We start from the raw sequence: 22,955 nt of genomic DNA on the forward strand, positions 1-22,955 counted from the left end.
GAAAGAGAGAAGGCCGAGTCATGCCCTGGTTTCCTGCTGGTCAGGTTTCAGTGTGTGAGCCCCTTCCCATGCCTTCTGTCTTTTGTCCTGCCTGTTGTCCTCATTCCTCTGATTTGTTCCGTTGTTCGAAGTCTAAAGTTGTCCTTTGTATAATTGTTCTTCTTACGGCTTCCAGTGTTTTTCACAGGAAAAGCAATATCATTCATAAAATTACAAATAAGTGGACGGTGGAGAGAAATCCCTGAGCCAAAAGGCCTCCTGTGAACTGATCTCAACATGAGAGCATTTGACTTCACATTTCCAGAGCCCTGGCAACTGTTTTGTTTAATTGAGTTTTACTTATATTGACGGGGGCAGAGGTTATGTTATGAGGAAATGGAAGTTAGGCTAAAGACACCTTCTCTTCTCTGGCAGGTTGAGTCACTTTCTTTTTTGGCTGTGGTGAAGAGGGCAGTTGGCTCTGGACTCTGAGCACTGCCTGAGGCTGACCAACTCTGCGGCCCAGGGCAGGCCTCTTGCCTTCTCTGAATCTCTGTTTCTTCATCTGATGTGGGGGATGATTTTATGCCTCCAGCACTCTTGGGAGGAGTCAGTGATATAATGCTGCTGAAAGTGTTTTGAATCCTGTAAAATGCTAAACAAACGGGAGCTATTATCTTTCTCTGGCATGGAAAGGTCAGGAATAAGTGAGTGTCAGGCAAAACATGAGAACATTTCTTGGAGTATGGGCATCTTGATTCCGCTACCTGGGACAGTGTGTCAGGCCCCAAGGTTGCCTTCAGAACTTTTGCTGGGAGAAGTTACTTTACCCCCAAGCGGGTTATGTTCTGCCTCAGGATGGGTTATTGTTACCTGGGTGCCAATGAAAAACTTGGAGCTTAGGGTGGGATATTTGATGAGATTGGGGTGGCAGTGGCGGGGGACTGAGGGGTCTCCTCAGGAGGAGGGAGGTGGTGCAACCAAACCCAACATGCCAGCACTCTCCTTTTGCAGAGGCAGTAAGGTGAGCTTGGAGACAATGGTGGCAGCTGGAGGAGAAAACCGGATGGGTAAAGAGGATGTGAGGGCAGAATTTGGATATTGGGGAGAAAGGAGAGCAATGAAGGAGCCCTCCTGTTAATCTCCCTGCACTATCCCTCTCTGTGTGTCTGGGTCTCTATCGTCTGTCCACCTCTCTGTCTGCCAACAATTGGACTGCAGCCCGCAGCCTGGTGTGAAACCCTCATCATTTGTGCCCACTGAGCTAATCTTGTCTCTCATACCTATGAGTGTGTCTAGGCTCTCAGGTTGGATTTGTGTCCTGGGCGGCTTCTAGTTCCTTACTAGGGCCTGAGCCCTGCCATGAGGCCAGCCTGCTTACACTAACCTGCTCCCCTCCCCAGGCCCGTGTGCTTTCTCCAAATCTCTGCTTCAGCCTGGTTTAGGAGCATTAACATGGGCCTGGGGGCAAAGAGACTTGAGTTTGACTACTGATTCCATCTTATACTGGCTGGGTGAGTTCAGGCAGTTAATAATCCTTTCTGAGCCTCAGTATTCTCATCTTTAGAATGGGGATAAAATATTAGTGTTTTGAACATTTATGAGATAATGTATATAAAGTACCTAACAGACCTGACATATAATATGTGGTGAATAAATGGTTGGTATAATGATTGTTATGGTTATACCACATGGAGGTGCTCCTACCTGACAGACAGGAGACCAGAAACTCCTCCATCCCCTGGATCTGAAGGTTTCAATATCAGTCCTCATTTTGTAATGATGCTGTGGACTCTCTGATTTATACCCTGGCTTCTATTATTCATGGGATGCTTAAAACTGAGTCCATTCTCCTGTCCCCAGAAAGGGTCTGGAGTAGAGTAGATAGTTCTACTTTTAGATATGCTTTTCCAAGAAAACATGTGAACACAGATCAAAGATTCTCTATATTTATCAAAGCAAACACTTTTTTAAAAAAACACCTAAGGAAAAAGCTCAGATGCTGACGTGCGGTCTTTACTTACCCACGCTTGCACTTGCTCAGGTTTTGTCCTGAGTCTGCCCCGAGCAGGTGTGTCAGAAGTTCTGACATCGACAGAACTCAGTCCCTGTGGGAAACTGACAGTTCTTTCTTCTAAACTTAACTTCACCTTGGCCTTCTTGGAGTGCCCTCAGAAACATGGTAGTGGTACCTAGCTCGATGCAACTTAGAGGAATAAACTCCATTATTTTAAACTTCATCAGGTTCTAGAAGTCTTGGCTGGCATTTACTACTCAGTGATTTAAATACACCAGGATTTTCACCAATGCTTATTAAACGGCTCATTAGGCTTTTAAATACTAGTAGCTTTTATAATAGGACATGTTGATGAGTGAATTAAAAATGAATCAAAATATTATTGTGAAATTATATCATTCTTCGTTCAACATTTAACAAATATTTCCTGAATACCTACCACGTGCCAGACCCATGGTGCTGAGGACTCAAAACAATGCAAATCTCTTTCCTCCTGACACTTCCCTTCTGTTGTAACAATGAGTAAAGGAAATACAGAAATTACATATTGTATTTGAAGATAATAAGTGTCCTAGGGAAACATTAGATAGAAAAGGAGGATGGGAAGCGCAGGAGTTGCAATTATAATTATTGTGGTCAGAGAGTCTTATTAAGAACATGAGAGTGAGCTGCATGAAATTCTGGGAGAAGAGCATTCCAAGCAAAGAAAGCAGCAGATGAAAAAGGCCCTGAGGCTGGAGCATCCCACCTTGCTCCAAGATTAGCAGGGAGGCCATTGTGGCTGAACTGGACTGAGCAAGGAGGAGTCATAGATGATGTCAGGTTGTGGTGGCCAGTTTGTGAAGGGCCCCGGAGGCCACTGTAAGGACTCTGGTTTCTATCCTGAGAGAGGTAGGTTTTGAGAAGGGGAGGGTCATGAGCTGACTTGCCTTTTAACAGGGTCACTCTGCTCCATTGGGAATAGACTGTAGTGGGAGGAAGGTAGAAGCAGGGAGACCTGCAATAATTGAGATGAGAGATGAAGGCAGTTTTCATTAGTGTGGTGGAATTGGTGGTGTCAGATTCTGGCTGTGTTTGAACATAAGATCAATCAGACTTGCTGATGGATTAGATGTAGGGAATGAGAGAGAGGAGTTAAGGATACCTCCTAGAGTATCCTTATCCTCAGCTGCTTCAGCAACTGAGAAGTGACCGTTGATTGAGAAGAAATGAGTGTGGGTGAAATACATTTGGAACAAAGTAAGGTATTCAACTTAAAATGCTAATTATAAAGATATAAATTAGATAGCCAAGTGGAGATGTTGAGTAGGAAGTTGGATCTGTGAATGTGGAGTCCAGGGTAGAAATATAAGGAGTTGTGAGCTTATAAAAGATATTTATAGCTATGACTTAGTTTAAGTCATCTAGGGAGCGAGTGTAGTAAGAGAAAAGAGGAGGCGGGAGAGATGAGGAGTAAACAAAGGAGACTGAGAAAGAGTGGCCAGTGGAGTAAAAAGAAAATCAGCAGTGCGTGATGTTCTGAAGCGAGCAAAGAAAGGAGGGAGGGATAAAAATCAGCTGTGTCAAATGTTTCTGAGACGTAAACAAAGTGAGGCCTGAGAACTGATATTTTGATCGAACAAATAGAGGTTTGGGTAAACTTGATAAAAACAATGGATGGAGTTATGTGGGCAAAAGTCTAATTGAAGTGAACTTAAGAAGTTTCCTTCTTAAGGAAGAGAAGAATTGGATTGAGTATAGATAGACTTTTAAAGGAACTTTAGAGTAAAGAAAAGTAGAAAAATTGGGCAGTTCCTGTAGGGAAGTGGAATCAAGAAAAGATTCTTGAAGGATTGGGGACTAGTAACCTGCCTTTAGGTTGATGGTAAAGGCTCCACAGAGAAGAAAGATTTAATGATGCAGCGTTGGAGCACTATTTTGGGTGGGCATGGAATCTAGTGCGCAAACGAAGTGTTGCTCTCCCCTGGGAGCTTGGACAGTTCATCTGTAGTAAGAGGAGGGAAGGCAGGACTTATGAACACAGATGCTGGTAGATGGCTGAGTGTGATGGTGGGAGTGTGAAGGAGTTCTCCTATGATTGTCCCTGTCTCTTTAGTGATGTAGGAACTGAGATCATCAGCTGAGAGTGAAGATATAGGAGAATGGAGTGGAGATGTGGGAAATCGGAAGATACAAAATTGAAAAACACTACATTTGGCAATAGATGAGGGAAATATATTTTCCTTTAGACCTACTTGAAATTTAGGGTCATGAATAAAAAGTGAGACTATTTTGCATTATTATAGACTTGTTTCCAGCCATATTCAATTGCATGGGCACAATTGCAGAATAAGTGGAGAGCTGAATTTAACCAGGGCTGAAGTTTTGCCAAGTGAGTGTGACAAAGTATGAGAGGGGCAAGGGAATTGAAGATGCATGCAAAGGAATGATAAAAAATAATTGGTTGTGGACTGTAAGCTGGGTAACAGAGAAGGTGAAATAAGGACATGAGGGAGGTGAGAGACAAAGAAAGGGTGGTATGATCAGTGGATTGTAGATCTTGGTGCTGTCAGTGGTTTTTGGCAAGGCACAAGAGGAAATGAGCCAGAGAGACAGGAGGCGGTGGTCAGAGTGAGATGCTTCAAATTTAGATATGGACATGTTGCAGGTTTTGGTAAGGACAATTCTGGAGGTATGACCCTGGGAGTGACTGGCTGAGATAGGAAGGTGGACAATATCATTGGAGAAGAGGAGTTTCAGAGACTGAAAGGGCAGCCTTTTAGAAGACCCATCAATGTGAATAATGAAGTCATTAAGAATTTGAAGAATTCCCCGAACTTAGGTAAAGATATTGAAAGCATTAGTTGAGGATACACTGTCAGCTTCCTTAGCATGCACAAATCAAATGTAGTTCACTATGGCATTTCCCTATGTGTGTATGAAATCATGAAACCAATGTTAGCACAGACCCTCCTGTATGTTAGGGGCCTCACCTCTGAACTTTACTAAGCAAACTTTACATCCCTCTAGGCTAGTAGTCATCCTTTGACTTATCTGCTTTCCCAACCCCCCACAAGCTCTTTAAGGCAAAGGTGATATTGTTACTCGTAGCTAGCCTCAGAAGCTGCCACGGTGCCTCTACAGGTGCTCAACAGACATTTGTTATGTGTAGCACACAGCGCTTAAGAACACTGATTCTGAAGTCTGACGCACCTGGGTTCTGATCCCAGTTGCCTCTTATTAGCCACATACCCCTGGAAAGACACTTAATCCCACTTCTTCATCTGTAAAATGGGGACAACAATAACACCCCCTTATTGGGACGTGTAGTCGGGAGTTGGTGAGATAAGGTTTTATCTGTAAATTGCTCGTTTAGTCCTGGCTCATAGAAAATGCATAGTAAATTTTAACTTCTGATGCATGAAGGCAATCAGACTTCATGTTTGACCGGGTTATTTCAAGAATGGCATGCTTCCACATCAGCCAGCACTGTGCTACAGTCCTTTAGAGGAAAAGGGAATTGGGAGCAACCTGACTCTCTGGTCTCCAGTGATCCGGTAACAGGCCCAGTGAGAGATGATGAAAGAATAATTCTTTTTTATGTCAGTAGAGCACTTCATGAGCTTTGTTAGCTAAAGGTATGCACGCCTCTGTACATGCAGCCCAGGAAATGCAGTGTCTCTGTCTCCACAGCTTCCCAGTGAACTGAGAAGTGTCGCCGGTTCCTGCATGTGTTGTCCGTGATTGCATTATTGTACCACATGTTGGTTAAACCAGAGCGCATAGATATGATAAATGCTCATTGACAAGCACAGAAACTACTCTTTCACACAAAGGCACAATTAAAGAACTGCTCCTAGGCTCTTTGTTTTCAGGGAAACCAGGACGGTCCCAGAGCAGGGTGAAGTGGGCTAAAATGCACACTCTCTCATACCGTGTAGTCTTTTCCTGCTCCTCATTAAGCCCCCCATCCTTTTGATTGACCAGAAAACTGTGGTGTGGAACATCAATTTCACCTTCTGTCTGTATCCTGTATTTTTCTCCCTAAGCTCAGAGCTCGCTGCTCTGAGACGCTGGGGGCTTAGCTAATGAGTCTAGACTGCTCATTTTCTCTGCTTAGCAGACAGGAGCACCTGTCATGTGTGGGCAGACGGCCTCTCTGGAGGTTGGGCAGTGGTGGTGTGTTCGGACCTTCTTTCTCTTTCCGAATGCCACAAGGTTGCACAATTAAGGAAGAGTCAAAACATCTTGTGTTAGCCCTCAAAGCAGCTGAAAAGTGCCTCTTCTGGTATTTCAGGTTGGAATTTTAGTGGAATTACTCTGAATTGGAAACTTTAAAAGAAACTTTTTCTTTCAATGAGCCTGGAAGATTTTTGGGAAGGAAATAGGTGTTTTGATTTCCTCTAGATATCTTTAGATTTCTACAGTTTCAAACCAACATCAAACAAGTACTCTGTTTTCTTGTAGCCTGTGTGTTTGTACGTGTACATGTGTGCATGGCGGGATAACTTTCAGGAATCAGTTCGTTTAATGCAGGCATCAGATTGAATCTGCAGCTGCTTTCTGTTCCAGAGGCAATTCCACTGTCACCTGTTACGTGCTCCAGCATCTCTTACACCCAGGTCTCCAGAGAGGAGGAAGCAATCTCCTTTATGTGCATCTCTAGTGTACTGTGTAGGCGTTAGAAAAACATCTGAAACGTGAGTCACAAGACCTAGATTTTAGCCACAGAGCAGTTACTAACAAGTAGATGACCTTGGGCAAATCACATCACCCCCCAAACCTCAGCTTCCTCCTTAGCAGAATTAGCAAATTAGCTGCTTAACAGTGGAAGCAATACAACGGAGTACTTAAGCCTTTTGGCTAGGAGTCAGATGACGTGGTTCAAATCCTGGATTCAAAATGCAAGAACTGCATGACTTTGGTTCTCAACTTTATCACTTGTAAAATTAGGATAATAATGTACCCAGTTTATAAGGATTGTTGTGCAGCCCTTCCATGAGTCGAACAACGGGCCATTGTTTACGGTTTATTCATCTAATTTTAAATCCATGTAACATCAATATGTAACATCAATACAATAAAGACCTTAGAACACTGATGCATAGCACTAAAAATGTTGGTGGTTGTTGTTAATATTATCATCATATCTCTAAGGAGTCTTCCAGTTTTAAACTTTTCTTTTGTTTATTTTATTTAATACTGCTCACGCCTTTTGTCTCCACTCCCTTCCAGAAGCTCTTTGATTGTCACAACTGGTGTTAATGGTGTCTAGTGGGTAGAGCTCAGGAATGCTGCTAAACGTCTTACAATGCACAGGACAGTCCTTCTCCCTACCATCAAAGAATTACCCTACCCCTGAGGATTGCTATGGGGACAAAATGGTTAGAGGTTGCTTTGAGAGTCTCTGGAAGATGCATTTTCGTTTTCTTTGCCAAATGAGTATGTATTGGCAGTGGTGATGCTTCTGGCTCCTGTGAGTGCAGATGCAGGAGGATGGTAATTCTCATTTTATATCCTTAGCTTTTTAGTGGGAAAGCTCAACTTCCACTCTTCTCCCTCAAATCAATAATTTTTTCCCCTAGTTTAGAAGAATCAGCAAAAACCTACCTGGCTGCCTACAAATAAAACCTTTCTTGGATGTATCTACATCTGCTCTCTTTCCCTCATTTCTGGGTCTGCTGCTTTTTCATGCTTTACCCTCGGCTTGGGACATCGCCTCCCTCTACTGCTCATCTTCTTTTTCTTCTGTACCTATTAAAATCCTACTCATCCCTCAAGTGGGAAAGAACTCAAACGTGACTCCATCCATGATACTTTTCCAAATAATCCAAGGGTTTCCTTTTTGACTCCTGACTCCCAGAGACCTGTAGTTTTATGTTTCATGACATATCTCATATCCTGCCTGGCATTAAAGGTGTTGATATTCCTGTGTAATCACTCCTCCTAAATGATAAGTCCCTGGAAGGCAGGGCTTGACTCTCATTCATCTTTGAATCACGTGTAGAATTTAGCACAATGTCTTGCACACAGCGAGGGCTCAACGAACATTTGTGGAATTACGATATTGTCCCCATGACTAAGTTCCACCCACACATGATCACTGCAGTCCCTCAGCCTGCGCTAGGATTCCTGGTTTAATGTTCCTACTTTTTACCTTCACAAGCCCCACACTCCCCCCTCTTCCCCTCCCCTCCTCTCTCTTTTTGTTGAAGGTTAATTATTTTCATTGCCGAAGTCTGCTGTGACACACTTCACTTGTCTGTTCTCCTCTGTTAATGCGCAAGCTATTTTAGGAATGCAACAAAAGGTGGCAGCTGCTATTTATAAAATAGGAAGCAGTCTGAATTCCCCTGTGGGTCACGTGCCCATACATCTTCATTTATGTTTGAAAGCGGTGTTTCCTACCAGCCGTGTGATTTCCTTTTTTCCCATTACACCACTCACCCTATCCACTACAGAAATCATTGAGGATTTTTATTTTATTTTTGGCTTGGCTTTAATTTTCCATTTGATTTAGATTTCTTCCCGGTTCCTCCTTTCTTTTTATAAAAAGCAGGAGAGAGAGAAAAAGCCCCACCAAGCTGTGCAAATGTCTTTTTAGGAATTGGACCTCTCCAGATGAGAGCTTCATTATTGATGAAGAACTGAACCTTCTGCCCCTGAGATTTGGTAATGGAAGTGTGCTGTTTTGTAAAGTCTTAAGCGTTTTTTTTTTTTTTTTATTATCACGGTAATATATAAACGATTTAATGTTATGATCACTTGCTATTGAAGAACAGAAGATATGGGAAATTGCAGTAAGTTACTAAAAGTAATAATGGCTTTATTTTTAGTGCTGATGAAGTGAATTCAATTTAGGTCATCTCACCAGTATGCAATGTCCGCACATATATATATATATGTAGGAGCTGTGATTTGGACGCACACACTGGAGCCTTACAATTAGATTGAAGTGCAGATTCATAACTTCAGGACCTCGTGAGTAATGAGATTCATTATTTCAGGTCTTTAAAGAACTTTTGAACTCAGCCCCCTGACACTTCTCCTTCTCTACCCCCATCTAACTTCACTTCTGCTGAAGTTATAATTCTAAAGATGATCGCATATCTAGTTGTTTCTTAAAAACATCTGCAGATTCTCCATTATGTACAGCATGGGGTCCAAAACTCCTTAGTGTGGCAGAAAAGGCCCTTATATTCCACCCAAATGTATCTCTTGCCTTCACTTCCTGATCCTGTATTCAATACACATTTTACTCCAGCCACAGCAAACTTCCTTCTCTTTGCTGAAGACACTATGGACCTTTCCGTGCCTTTGACCCTCTGAGCAACAACTGCCTTTTCCTGGAATGCTCTGCTTGTCCTCATGCCCTCAGCTCCTCTTGACATGCCCCCACACTTCCTTCTCTGAAGTGATAAATGTGGAAAGGACTCGCAGAGGGCTTGGTGCAGAGCAAGGGTTCAGTAAATCAATGTTCGGTGAATGAATAGACAACTGAGTTTGCAAATTCAAAGGAAGATCTTCATCTTATGAATGAGTTATTCTATGGCTGTTTATAAGTCACTTGAACCCAGCATGACTGATCCATGTAGAATATGGTTTTTATATGAAAACAGTTACATTCTTTCTTAAAAGCTCTCAGAGTGAAAGAAGACCCTTCTTCCTTGACAATCCTTGTAGCAATTACTCTCCTGGAAGCTCCTGCTCCATGAGCCTGGGGGAGCAGAAACCCTGGGGATGGGAAAAGAATGGAAGTTTGGGCAGGAAAGCTGATGCTCAGGAGTGGGGTTTCGGGGACAGCGGCCTGGGAGGGGAGAGGTTCTGATGGAGGTTTGTTAGTCTGCTAGGGCTGCCATAGTGAAGTACTACAGACTGTGGGGCTTAAACAGTGCGAGAAACTTATTTTCTCACAATTCTGGAAGCAAGAAGCCTGAAATCAAGGTGTCAGCAGGGTGGGTTTCTTCTAAGGCCTTTCTCTTTGGCTTGTAGATGACCTTCCACCTGTGTCTTCACATGGTCTTCCTTCTGTGTCCCAATTTCCTCTTATAAGGACACCAAATTGGATTAGGGCTCACCCTGAGGACCTCATTTTAACTTAATTACTTCTTTAATGATCCTGTCCCCAAATGCAGTCACTCTGAGGTCCTGGGGGCTGGAATTTCAGCATATGAATTTTGGAGAGGATATTATTCAGCCCATGACAGGATGGCAATGGGGACAGTAGTGAGACAGCAGTGGCTGCTCACAGGACCCCCTGGAGGGCAGGAATTGTGCCTTGCCTCAGCATTGTTCCCAGTGTCTTTCATGGTGGGCATTTAATATATGTTTTGGTACTGAGTGACAGCCTCCACTTAGAAGAGAAGTAAGATTCTGATCAAGTCTCTTCAGCCTTCTTTTCATAAGTGAGTTTTATCAGTATTTTGACATTCTCATTTAAATAATTGTTGAAAATACTGACCACGATCAAGGATTGAAGCCTTCTCTGTGCAGCCCTCCTGTGAGTTGAGCAATGGACCATGATTTTTAGGTGGGTTTATTTAGCTAATTTTAAATGACCCGAATATATTGCCCTGCAGACCACATTTCTCCCCAAAGATGTTTTGTTTATATGTTTATTTCACCAAGGGTCTTCATGAAATTTTTATTTATGTGCTTATGGCCAAACTGATTCTTCAAAAAGGGTTTGAGGTGGCTCTTAAAATGTAGACAGAGTACATTTAGCTTCATCTTCACTTATCTCTTTCATGACCTTGTTGCAAATGTGAGTAGTGTTGATTCGGCTTGTCTGGCTTCTCAGTGAACCATGCAGGTGCCTAGTAATTGCCATTCTCTTGTGTCCACAAGCCACGTTTTTAGATTACCTTTCTGGAACATTGACATGGACTTCCCTGGTCTGCAGGTCCCCAATGACACATGAACATTTACATCGAATAGACAAGGAGGACTAAAGTCTAGAGGTCTACACAGCTGCTCCAGGGGCCAGTAGGATTAGCTGGAGTCATACTAGAAAGGTTTATTGGGGAATTCTGTCCTAGGACAGCCACTGTAGAGTATTTGTAGTGATGGAAAGATGCTAAGAAAAGCTCAGATCTGAGACAGATGACTTTTGTGGTCTCAGTCTTGCCATTTATTATTCTCTTGACATTATATTACATATTTATTGATTCGTATATTTATGTATCCTCTCGCTCTAGAAGACAAACTCCCTGAGGGCAAGAACTTCCCCTGTCGTGTTTGCTGCTCTATTGCTAGCCCTCGGATAAGTTCCTGATGTTAAATGAGTCACTTAGATACTTTGAAGCTAAAATTGCTCCTATGTCAAATGATAATACTAATACTTGTTCTGCCTCATCTCAAGGTCATTGAGAACACCTAATGAGACATAAAGGCAATTTATAAACTGTAAAGTGGCTTGTGAAGATAAGTTAAACAGCATAAAGGTATGTGGCTTTGAATGACAGGAAACAAGATAAGGAGACATTATATAATAAAGAGCTTTAATGTCACATAAGGAGTTCAGACTTGATGGAGTGCAAATCAAGCCTTTAAAGGAATCAGTTCATTTGCTGGGTTGCCAACTCACAACTCAGCTTTTTTTTTTTTTAAATAAATGTTGAATTTGATTAGAGAAATCTAAAATAAAATACCTATTGCTATATTTGAAAGCACAAATTGTTGAATTTGCAGGTGGCACACAAACCCCTCTTTCCTCGTTAATAAACTCTTTCAAAGGTGTGACTGCCCCCTCGGATGAATCCTTTCTGTGAGAAATGCCCTTTGGTGAAACCTGAAAGGTCGCTGAGAATTCCTTGAAGCTCTTTGTTTAAATAAGCACATGAAAAGATTCCTCTGTCAGCAAACAAATGCCACAAAGCAGAATGAATTTAACACCTTTTGGGAGTCCATTAATTTACTTTTGGTGGCATTAGGTAATGAACACTCTTATAGCAAGGTCACAGTTTCATTTTCTATCAAACAACTATCCTTTCTCATGTATGATACATGAAGCATATTTCTTGCTCAGGGCAAAATGTTTTATTAAAATTATTTCCTTTGTTCTTTTGTATAGATTCTCCTTTGTGACAATAAAGATTCTCTGTGTGACATATCTCTTTAGGACATACATTGTATAATTATACTAATAGAGCTTAATCTAATGCTATGTTAATTTTCATCCACTATTTTCTCCAAGAAGGATGACACTATTGTTTACACGACAATGCAATTTCTTTTTTTTCGAACTGTGGAAGATTTGTATTAAGGGCAGTAGAGGAAATAAGTCTTAGGATACGAGGAGGTCTTTCTCAGTCCTCTGGGTACAAAGGGTCCCTAAGAGTTACAGAGCAAATCAGTCTTCATATCCCACCCCTGCTCCTACTACTGTATTCTATTATCCAGCCATGCTTGATGAAAGGGAAAAACACATCCTGTAGCAAAGGAGTGCAGGCCATGTTTGGCTTCAGATCCATCCCCTCTGTCACTTGGACTTGGGTTTTTACAGCCTTTCACCCAGACTACTGGAAAAGCCTCTCAATTGCTCTTCCTACTTGTCTCTTTGCACTCCAATCCACCTTCTCTTCTGTTGCCGGAGAGGTCTTCCTAAAATGCCAATCTGATCATGTTATCCATTCTATGCTCCCATTAAAGTCCCCCAACTCCTTACTCTGGCATATGAAGTTCTCCATACCCTGTCTCCAGAGAGGCTTTCCAACCTTCACCCTCCTCCCTCATCACTAGCATTCCCAGATGCCTCTGGGCAAAGCCCAAATGCACTTTGACTCTGAAAGTCCTGTATCGGCAGTTTAAGTGTTATACAAAGTGAGATACGAGTGCTATCTTTCAATGCATTGATGCTACTTTTGGTATCATGTAGGTTCCTAGAAAGCAATTTTGTAATGTCCAATCTTTCTAATAGTATGAATGACTTAAGGAATGAAAAATAATCTATCTTTAATTTGTACTTTGTTAGATTTACAATGAAGTTCATGGTCGTTCTAAGTCAGAAAGAAGTCATTTGGAGATGAGATCAGCAATGACTTCACTGTTTCAGAAGGTAGCAGCTTAAGAATTAAAAGAGAAACTGACATCGTCTAGAAAATATTAGGGGAAATTTTCTTCAAGGCAAATGTAGTGGAGGGGTTAAGAGCATGGGACCTGAATTTGCAAGGTCTTAGGCTCACACTTGGAACACTCATTTATATGCCAGGTAAGACAGCTTATTACAATAACGACTTTCAAGGAATCATGACTCTTGCATACATACCTTTGTTGAGTTCTCTCCTATATTGACCCTAGGCTTGGGACACTAGAATTTATGACACAAACAGAAGCATGAAGAGTGATTATTCATTGATGCTTTCTCTCTGTTGCTGCTTACTCAGAATCCTTTTGCCACCAAGTGAAGAATTCCGGGCTAGTCTCCTTGGAGATGAGAGACCACATGGAGAGAGAGCCCTTGCGGTCCCAGCGCTCGTACATACATAAGCGAGCCCAGCCAACACCCAATGGAGCAGAGATGAACCATCCTAGCTGAGCCCAGCCCAAATTGCTGAACCAAAGAATTGGGAACAAATAAGTGATTATTATTTTTTAAACCACTATGTTTTGGAGTGGTGTTGTACACAGCAATAGCTACCTGATACTCTGAAAGACCAAGCTCCTTAATTTCTCTTAGATCCATTTTATTGCTTCCAAATGTGGCAAATTTTAGTAATTTAGGTGTATTGGGAAGATCAAGTGAGATAATCCATTTAGAGATCTTAGCAGAATAAGTGGCCAATAAATGTTAATTTGACAATATTATATTTTATATCAGTAACTATTATAATGATTAAAAGGTCATTACAATTTGCAGTGAAATAATACAACGTTTTTATGCTTCTTATTTGATAGAATTTCTCTGAGATACTATTATCTACTTTTTATAGGTGAACAAATAGAAATTAAATGATATGCTTGACAAGCATTTTCCAAGTTTGATCTTTTTGCATTGTGTAACAGATGATAAAGCTCTGATTACACTTTTTTAGTAAAATGTCATGGAAATTGTATAGGACTTTATGGTGTGCATTTTGGATGTGGCCCTCATCCTTGGGCATATTTTATAGCCCTCAATAATCAATCTACATCATTATTTATTTCATTTTTTATCTTGTATTTTATGTGTCTCTAAATTACCTCAAATCCTTTTTAAAAACTTTGAAGAGGTATCAAAAAAAGAGAATAAATATAAAAATACATAAAATACTGCCTAAGTAATGACATGGCCCTTTGAAGAGTTTATGATGTGAGATAAAGTTGAGTAAATGTTTAGTATATGAAGGGAATAGTTTGGCAAATGGTATTCTATTTTTAGGGTTATCTATGAGACAGGAAGTTTATTTCTGTGACTATATAACACTTTCAATCCTTTAGAATAAAAACACCTGTGCTCATAATCATGAAAATATATTTATTCAAATTCAGAGTTAGTGCCTTTGAAATATTCTATGTGACCTGAGATTTCTGAGATGAGCATCAAAACAGATTACATAATTTTTAGCTAAATCTCAATGCCTTCTGTTATCTTGATTTATTTAATTTCTCTGAACTTTTTTTTTCTCACCTGTAAAATGGGATAATAGCAGTCACCTTGCCACATTGTGAGGATTATAGATCAGGTATATATTGCACCTGGAATAGTGCTTGGACCGTAGGAGTTATTCAATGAGTTGAAGACATATGGAGCAGAGCTTCTCAAATTTTACTGTGTACGTGTATTATCTGGGGAATCTTCTGGAAGGTCAGATTCTCATTTAGTAGATTTGGGGTGAGATCTGAGACTCTGCATTTCCAGCAACCTCCTAGATGATGATGGTGCTTATGGTCCACAGACCATACTTTGAGTAGCAAGCACAGAGGGCAGGGGTTGGCAAATTACGGCCTATGGGCCAAATCCAGCCAGCTGCTTGTTTTTGTAAGTGAAGATTTACTGGAACACACCCATGCTCATTTGTCTACGTATTGTCTATATTTGCTTGTACTCTACAGTGGCAGAGTAGAGTGGCTGCAGTAGAGGCTGTATAGCCCACAAAGCCTAAAATATTTAGTGTCTGGCTCTTTACAGAAAAAGATTGTCAATGTAGGTGCAGAGTAATGCGAGTTCATAACACCTTGAGGGGACAATGTAATACTGTCAGAAGGAGATGAAAGGATCTATTTGAGGAATCATCATAATGGATCTCGTGGGGGCCTCAATATAGGGAGCACAAGATCCTGGGACTGGGTGGGACTTGATCTCGGAGTGTCAGGCACCCTGTACAAGATGTAACAGGGCCTGATGACAAGTGAGCAGCCTTTGGAGTCTTGGCCTTGCCAGGACTATCTTGGTGACCCTGAGCAAGTCATTTTAACCTCTCTGAGTCTAAGTTTACTCATCTGTAAAATGGGATTCATCAAATCAGCTCATGGGCTCTATTAGAGATTTAGTGATTATGTGTGAAAGATATTTAACATTTAACCTGAGACTGAGTAGATAATAACTGTGCTATGGTCTATGTGTACCCCCAAAATTCGTGTGTTGAAACTTACCCCCTAAAGTGATAATATTAGTTGGGGTCTTTGGGAGATGATTAGATCAGGAAGGCTCTGCCCTCATGATTAAAAGAGGCTTCCGGGAGCTCCCCAGATCCTTCTGCCATGTGAGGACACAATGAGAAGTCTGCAACCTGGAAGAATGCCTTCACCTGACCATGCTGGCATCCTGATCTCAGACTTCCAGCTTCCAGAACTGTGAGAAATAACTTTCTGTTATTTATAAGCCACCTGGTCTCTGGTATTTTGTTATAGCATGCCAAACAGACTAAGACAAACTGTTACTACTGTGTTGGCCAAGAAGAGAGAGTCTTGTCAGCTGTGAGAGACATGGTGGCTAGAATCTCTAAGATTTTGTGATGCACAGAGTCAAGTGGATAGCTATTTCCTAGTTCCACACAGTCCATCTTGGTGAAGGGCTCTGGAGAGAGCTTGGTCCCGGCCAAGTGGACTGGGCCTCATGTTGGAGATCCAGTCCCGACGCTAATAGTTCAGAACCCAAGATAGAAGTCTTATTACAGGGATAAGGAATGTTCACAGTAATAAAAATAATGATGATTTTATTGAGTGCCTACAATTGTCAGCTACTGTAGTGAACATTTTGCACACATTATTTTATTTAATCTTCTCTCAAGCCCTGCAATGTAGGCACTATTCTCTTCTCTTAAGAAAGGAGAAAAATGAGACTCAATAAAATTAAGTAATTAATCCAAGGTCAACCATGTAATAAGTGGCAGAACTGGATTAAGATCCAGAACTGTTTGATTCAAAACCTATGCTCTTTCTACTTGGCCGTGAGGTTCCCATGCTGTAGGCGAGAGGGGAAGGCTGCAGCTTGGTGTAGAGACTAGTGCTCAGGGACTCACACTATACCTATTGGAACCCTCGATAATTGTGGGAACATCAATGCAGGTTCCATTCACTGCTAGGAAGGGGGTCTCCTAAAAACACAGCTAGGCTCACTCATGATTGGGTAGGAGATTGTGTGAGGTTTAGAGGGCAGGTTGGATAATAACAATAACAGTAATGATAATGATCATAGCAACAGCTATCATTTATAAAGTACCATGATGGGCCCTGTGCTACATACACTATATCATTTAATTAACATAACTTCCCAATGAAATAGGAATTACTCATTTCAAGACAAGTTGAGTAGCTCTGTCACAAAGCACGTGTGGTTTCCATTATGAATTTAAGCGTACAGGTAAGCTGACCTGTGGAGCATACGGATCGATCAACTCTGGGGCCACATCTTAGCTCTGATATTAGCTAACTGGGTGAGCTAGGACAAGTCAGGTACTCCTCTACGTTTCAATTTCCTTAGTGTAAACAGAGGGAGTTTCACCTAATAATATCTTGTGGATATCCCAGCGCTCATATTTTAAGGTTCTATGAAATTTATGTCAAATTTGACTAATATTACTACTAGGAGAAATTTGAACTTTGAAGAATTATTGTCTGTAGGAACATGTTGAGAGTTTTAACTTTCAGAGTTCATAACGTTCATCCAAATATTTAAAGGTGAGGGACCTCCATGTCTAAACGTGGGTTTGTTCTTCACAGATGTTTTGTCTGGCTGGCAACCTGAGGATTTAAAACATTCTGCCTTGAAATCAAATTGCATAATATTATGCTTCTGTGATTTTCACCTGGCAGTTGTCACATCGGATCTGGCCTCTATTCTGGAAACATGCACAGAGTGCCAAAGTGAGTGCTTCACAGCTGAACTGACTGCTATCTGAAATGTTAAAAACATCCTTAGCCTATTGCTTTGCAAAGCTCCTTTAGCAAGATGAGGGGTCAGAAGGAAATGAGTGTCTTTTGAGTACCCCTTGACTTCACTATTTGCTTTCTCTTGAGGCCCAAGCTGAGGCGCCTGCCTGAAGAACCAATTTGATGGTCACAATGCAACTTCACAATGTTGATGGGGTGGGAGTTGTCTGCCAAGCATGAGATTCCTCTTTACTCAACACTGTGCATGCCAGACTTAGTGAGAAGATATTCTGGGCATATTGTAACCTTTTGGTATAGTCATCTGAGCAGTCTTTTAAGTTAATTATTATTTTGGGAATCATTTACTGAGTCATATACTATGTGCACTCTATGGCAGTACCTACAGGAGGCTTGGAGCGAAGTAATGAAAGCAAAAGGCATGGACCCATGGGCTTCCTTTTCATTGGCTGGCATGCATTCCATCTAGATTGGGAGGCAACCAACCATACCTCCATTAATCAGTGAAGAAATTCAGCTTTTAAACCATTACTGGAGAACGTGACACAGATGTTCAGAGGAAAGGGAAAACAATGGGAGAAATGGATCAGCGTAGGAGCTAAGTCTTGGAGTACTAATTAGTAAGGTGAATTTTCTGGTTGGATGCTAGGGAATAGGGGAGAAGGGTATAAAGAAGTGATAAATGTACACTGATTCAATAATGAAGGTCCAATTATCACTCATGAACAGGCAGCTTTGACTTAAACCCCTTAGTGATGAAAAGACTAGAAGTTTACTGGACCAACCTTTGGTATTATGAGCAAAACCTGTTATTTAAAGTGCACACTTTGGAAGTTTGAGAAATGGGCTTGGAAAATGGCATCTTTTTGACGAGATCTTAAGTTTTGGAGCCAATTGGCTGTCTCTCCTCCCATCTTCTCCCTTTGCTTTCCTTATTTCTCTTTCCTGGACTCTTCCCATGCATGATGGGGTTCTAAAGTGCCAGTTCCAAGATGGAAGTGATGGTAAAAGGGGGCCAGGCCAAGGTCAGACACTTGGGAGAGTGTGGAACAAAACATTAATTATGGAGCAAAAGGAGAACTGATGACAGGCCACAGGCATGACGGCAGCCTTCATTCATTGATGGAAAACTCGCTATGTGCTAAGTTACCTTGTTTTAAAATGGATTCCTGTGAAGTAGATGTTACTATCCCCACCTCACAGGTGAAAACCGAAGGCTTAGAGAGATGACATAGCTTGACCAGTGTCACATAGGGGCAGAGGTGAGGTTTGTTCCCAAGTCAGTCTACTTCCAAAAGCCAAGCTCTAGGCTGAGAACAAGAGAGTTTGAATCCAACCTGGGAGGACTGAGAACCAGCATCTAACGACAAACCCTTACATTTTACAAAGGATGCAGAGCAATTAGGTGTGAACACCAGGAACCTGGACAAATGAATTCAGGGGCCTGTCCTGTGCAGAGCAAGCCCTTTTTTGGGGCAGCATAGCAGGAGGGAAGACATATGGGCTCTGGAATCAGTAAGGGCCTCTGCCATGTCCTGGCTGTGTGGCCTTGTGTAAGTTGCTTCCACCTTGAGAGGTTTCTTTTTCTGCATTTTGCAGGAATGTAGTGACAACTGAGGGACTGAGAGATAGATAGCAGCTAGCGAGCAAGCAGCAGAGGGCCAGCAGACAGTAGGTGCTCAACCAATGAAACTCTGAGAGACCCACTCTGCATTTGGGTTTCATTGAGTCCCTTGTTTTTCTTTAGTGGCGCCTGCTATTGTCTCCTTTACTCCAAGGAAGGTGCATTTTAATCATTTTGATGTACGCTATTTAAACTTCACACAGAAGACTTAGAATATGGGATGAGATGAGTACAGCATTCCTTAAGATGGTTGCAAGAACATCCTGTCACCTTTTCTATTAGACTGATTAACACCTTCCTGACATATGCTATAATGCCGTTATTCAAGATGAATTCTCAGGTGATAACTTCCACTTTAAAGGAATATCATTTCAATTCAGCATTCATTAGCATTAATGCTTATTAACCTACTAAAGAAAAGAAACTGCCTGTTCCTGGAGAATCATTTCTGGAAACTCGTAGCTTTCATTCTCGCTGGACTGTAGTTGTTAGAAATAGAGTTCCATTTGTGTTTAGCAGACTGTGAAGATATCTCAGAAGAAATTAAACACAGACTCCCAGTTATATTAATGTAACATAACTGGGGTCTTAGTTGGTACTTTCGAGGTCATGTTTACATGTAAGCCTGCTTTTATCATGTTTACAGCATATTTGCATGTCTGGATATGAGACAAATTGTGGTCATTTCCGAAAACGTAACAATATGCCTCTTGTGGGCCTCCTTTATGGAGAAGGTACCAGTCCCACTTGGTTCCATTACCATTCCATCTCCAGATAAAGGGGGCTGGCAGCTCCTGGGATGCAGCCCTCCCATTTTCCCTGTGAGGAAAGTGAATTCTAATGGCAGGCTGTGAAATTCAGAAAGGCTGGGAAGCTCTCGTGCTTTACAAAAATAACCTTCCAGCATGGGGCTCTGGGGAAAGCCTTGGAGGTCCGAGGCACTGCTTTGGAAGTGTGGTTCCCAGGACTGAGGGCCCAGGGGGGCATTCTTAGCTTACACTGAGGCCTGGACCCTCCCAGCCTCTCTGGAAACCCCACTCCTCAGATGAGGAAGTAACAGCACTGTCATCACTTCTGTGGGGCTGTCTCACTGCCCACCCTTTCTCTCCATCACCTTCTGTCTTTTCCTGAGAATCCTCTGTAGAAAAGATTGAAAAAGCTCAAAGGGCAATCAACCACAGGAGGGTCTACACTGCCCTGGTAGGTGTGTAGAGCTTTTCCAGTCACTGTAAAAAGCTTTCTCTTTCAGTTTCTGAGCACTTCATCTGGGCTAGAGCTGTGATGCCTTATTTCCATTCCACTGGCTACTTCTAGCAGATGAAACACAGAGACCATTCTGCATGAGCTCTTTGTCATTGAATTTCTCACCTGTGGTTTGAAGCTGCCTTCTGCCACGTTAAGTCTGGATTTGGGTATATTCTTATCTACACAGTACTATCACATTTATGGGAGAATTAAAATTAATACTCAAGCATGCATTCTTAGTTTATCCAAGATTTTCTTCTCCATTTGAAGAGGGTATTTAAATATAATACAGTTTACTAAGACCCAGACACAGAGAGAGCTAACATTTACTGAGCATTATGCTAAGCACATTATATACTTTATTTTATCTCATTTAATTCTTATGACTGCTCTCTGAGGCTGAAACCATTATGCTCCCCATGTTGCAAATGAGGAAACTGAGGCTTAGAGAGCCTGAGATCACATAGCAAGGAAGTGGTGGAGCCAAACATTGAACCTATTCGGGCTGAATGTGGAGCTTGTCCTTTTAAACAAGCGTGCTATACCATCTTTCAGTAAGGACAGTAACAAAGCTCCACTTTACTTTTTGCTAATTTAAATATCTTTGCCTCTATGGTTTTTCTTACCCAAACTCTCAACATTTCAATAACAAAACAATGAAAGCAAACAACAAAAATCCCAGCTTTTTTTTTTTTTAGCTTATGTACTAGTCTACAGTGTAAAGTCAAGCCCCAAGAGATGTCATCTATGCAACAGCACTTTAAAAAGCATAAATTGTCAATTTTGGCTATTTTTTTTGTTGTTTTTCTCTCTCTCATTGATTTTTGCCATTAATTTTACTATTTCTTTCCTCTTATTTCTTTGGGTTTGCTCTATTGCTCACTTGAACTGAACGTTCAGTTCAAATTTTTGGTCCTTCTTGTTTTGTGATAAATATATTGAAAACTATAAATTTTCCCATAAATGCTATTTTAACCATATCATTCATATGTTGGCATGAGATGCTTTTACTGCTCTTCAGTCTAAAGTATTTTATAAGTGTGTATAAATCAAACCAAAATTTCCTTCTTTGAAAAGACAAACAAGAGAAATCAATCAATGGCAAGACTAATTAAAAAGATAAGTGAAAATACTTGAAATCCAGAATGAAATAAGGAAAATAGACACAGTAAAAAATAAATTAAAAATATAATAAAAAACAGTGAATCATTGATGCTAATAAATTTGAATGAAATCAAACTGATAAATTTTTGGAAATGTATCAAATGCTAACATTGACCTAAAAAGAAAGAGAATTGGCTAGATATGTAACCTAAAGCCTCAAGGTTCAATAATCTCTGAATTAATTTACTGGTGTAAATTCAATTAAAATACCAGAAGAATTTTGAAGGGAAACTTGACAAATTAATTCTAAACAATGTATAGACAACTAAAGGTCCAGAAGTAGCTACAATAATTAAAGGAGGGAAAAAAAAGAGCAAAGAGGGGAATTTTCTTACTCAATACTAAACATATAACATTATTAAATTTAAATATTTAAAGCATATTAATAAGGCCACAGTTGTATATTATAAACAACTTCACAAACCAGTGGATAAAAGAGAGAATTTTACAGATAGTGTTGGGAGAATTGACTCATCATATGGAAAAAAAGTTGATCCCTACTTCACTTCATATGTAAAATGTCTCTAATTAAAATAAATTCTAAATGAGAATAGTAAAAATATAAAGAAAATGGAAGGTGATGTTTGAGAATATCTGTAATTTCTATATGGGGAAGAATTTCTGGAACAAGACCAAAAGACCTTAAAACATAAAGGGCAAAGGTGAAAGATTTAATTACATCAAAACACAGATTATATTCAATGAAAGAAAGCATAGGTAAAACTATCAGAAGATGACAAACTGAGAGAAGTTATTTGCAAGGTGTAAAACAAAGAATACTAACATCTAAACCATACATGCTGGTAATTATAAATCAGTAAGAAATGGCAGGAAACCTAATAGAAAAATGGACAACAATATTATTTAGAGGATGAGATATCTATGTGCCACAAACTGAAGGATATAATTAACCTAATAATCATACTAAGATATGAACAATATAAAAATTAGAGAAATGCAAATTTAAAAAACAAGGAAATACCACTCTCCATCTGTCACATGACAAATATCAGCACATCAAATAATGCCATGCTTTAGCAAGGAGACGGGGAATTGGAAAATGGTACAAAAATCTATCAGTGACATTAAGTACGCAAAATCAGATGTCTGGATATATATACATACCAAAAAACTCTTCAATAGATTCATAAGAATATATGTGTGGCGATGTTTATTTGTCAAATTGCTTATAGTAGCAAGGAGGTAAAGCAATTTAGGCGCCTACGGCTAGGAGAACAGATAAATAAAATGTGATCTATGCATACTGTAGAGCACTAAGCAGAGCTTGGAAGTGAGTTAGGTTTATATGAAACAGGAATACTTCACTCAAAAACAGTGTTAAGAGGACAAAGAAACAACTTATTTATAAAATGCTGCTTTTTATATAGATCAAATATGAACAACAATACTATGGATATTTCAAGAATACGTAGATCTCTAACTTATTTTTAGAGATTATTTTTATACATTATTATATTGAAGCATTACTGATACTCCTGCTTGAAAATAATAATAAATCACTATGGCTTTATTCATTTTGCTTGAAACAAAACTCTTATTTTTCATGAATTACTAGTATTTGTTCAATGACTATCTTTTTTACTTTAAGGCAGTCAGGATCATGCCCATATTGTTCAT

The 22,955-nt window shown here is 40.4% G+C and overlaps 1 protein-coding gene across 4 annotated transcripts in view; it reads right to left on the reverse strand.

The window, feature by feature from the left end:
* KCNMB2 (potassium calcium-activated channel subfamily M regulatory beta subunit 2) overlaps nucleotides 1-22,955 on the reverse strand; it is a 223,458-nt gene that overhangs the window by 114,082 nt on the left and 86,421 nt on the right. The window lies entirely within an intron of this gene.

Source organism: Equus quagga, chromosome 4 (genome assembly GCF_021613505.1).
Source record: "Equus quagga isolate Etosha38 chromosome 4, UCLA_HA_Equagga_1.0, whole genome shotgun sequence".
NCBI lineage: Eukaryota > Metazoa > Chordata > Mammalia > Perissodactyla > Equidae > Equus > Equus quagga.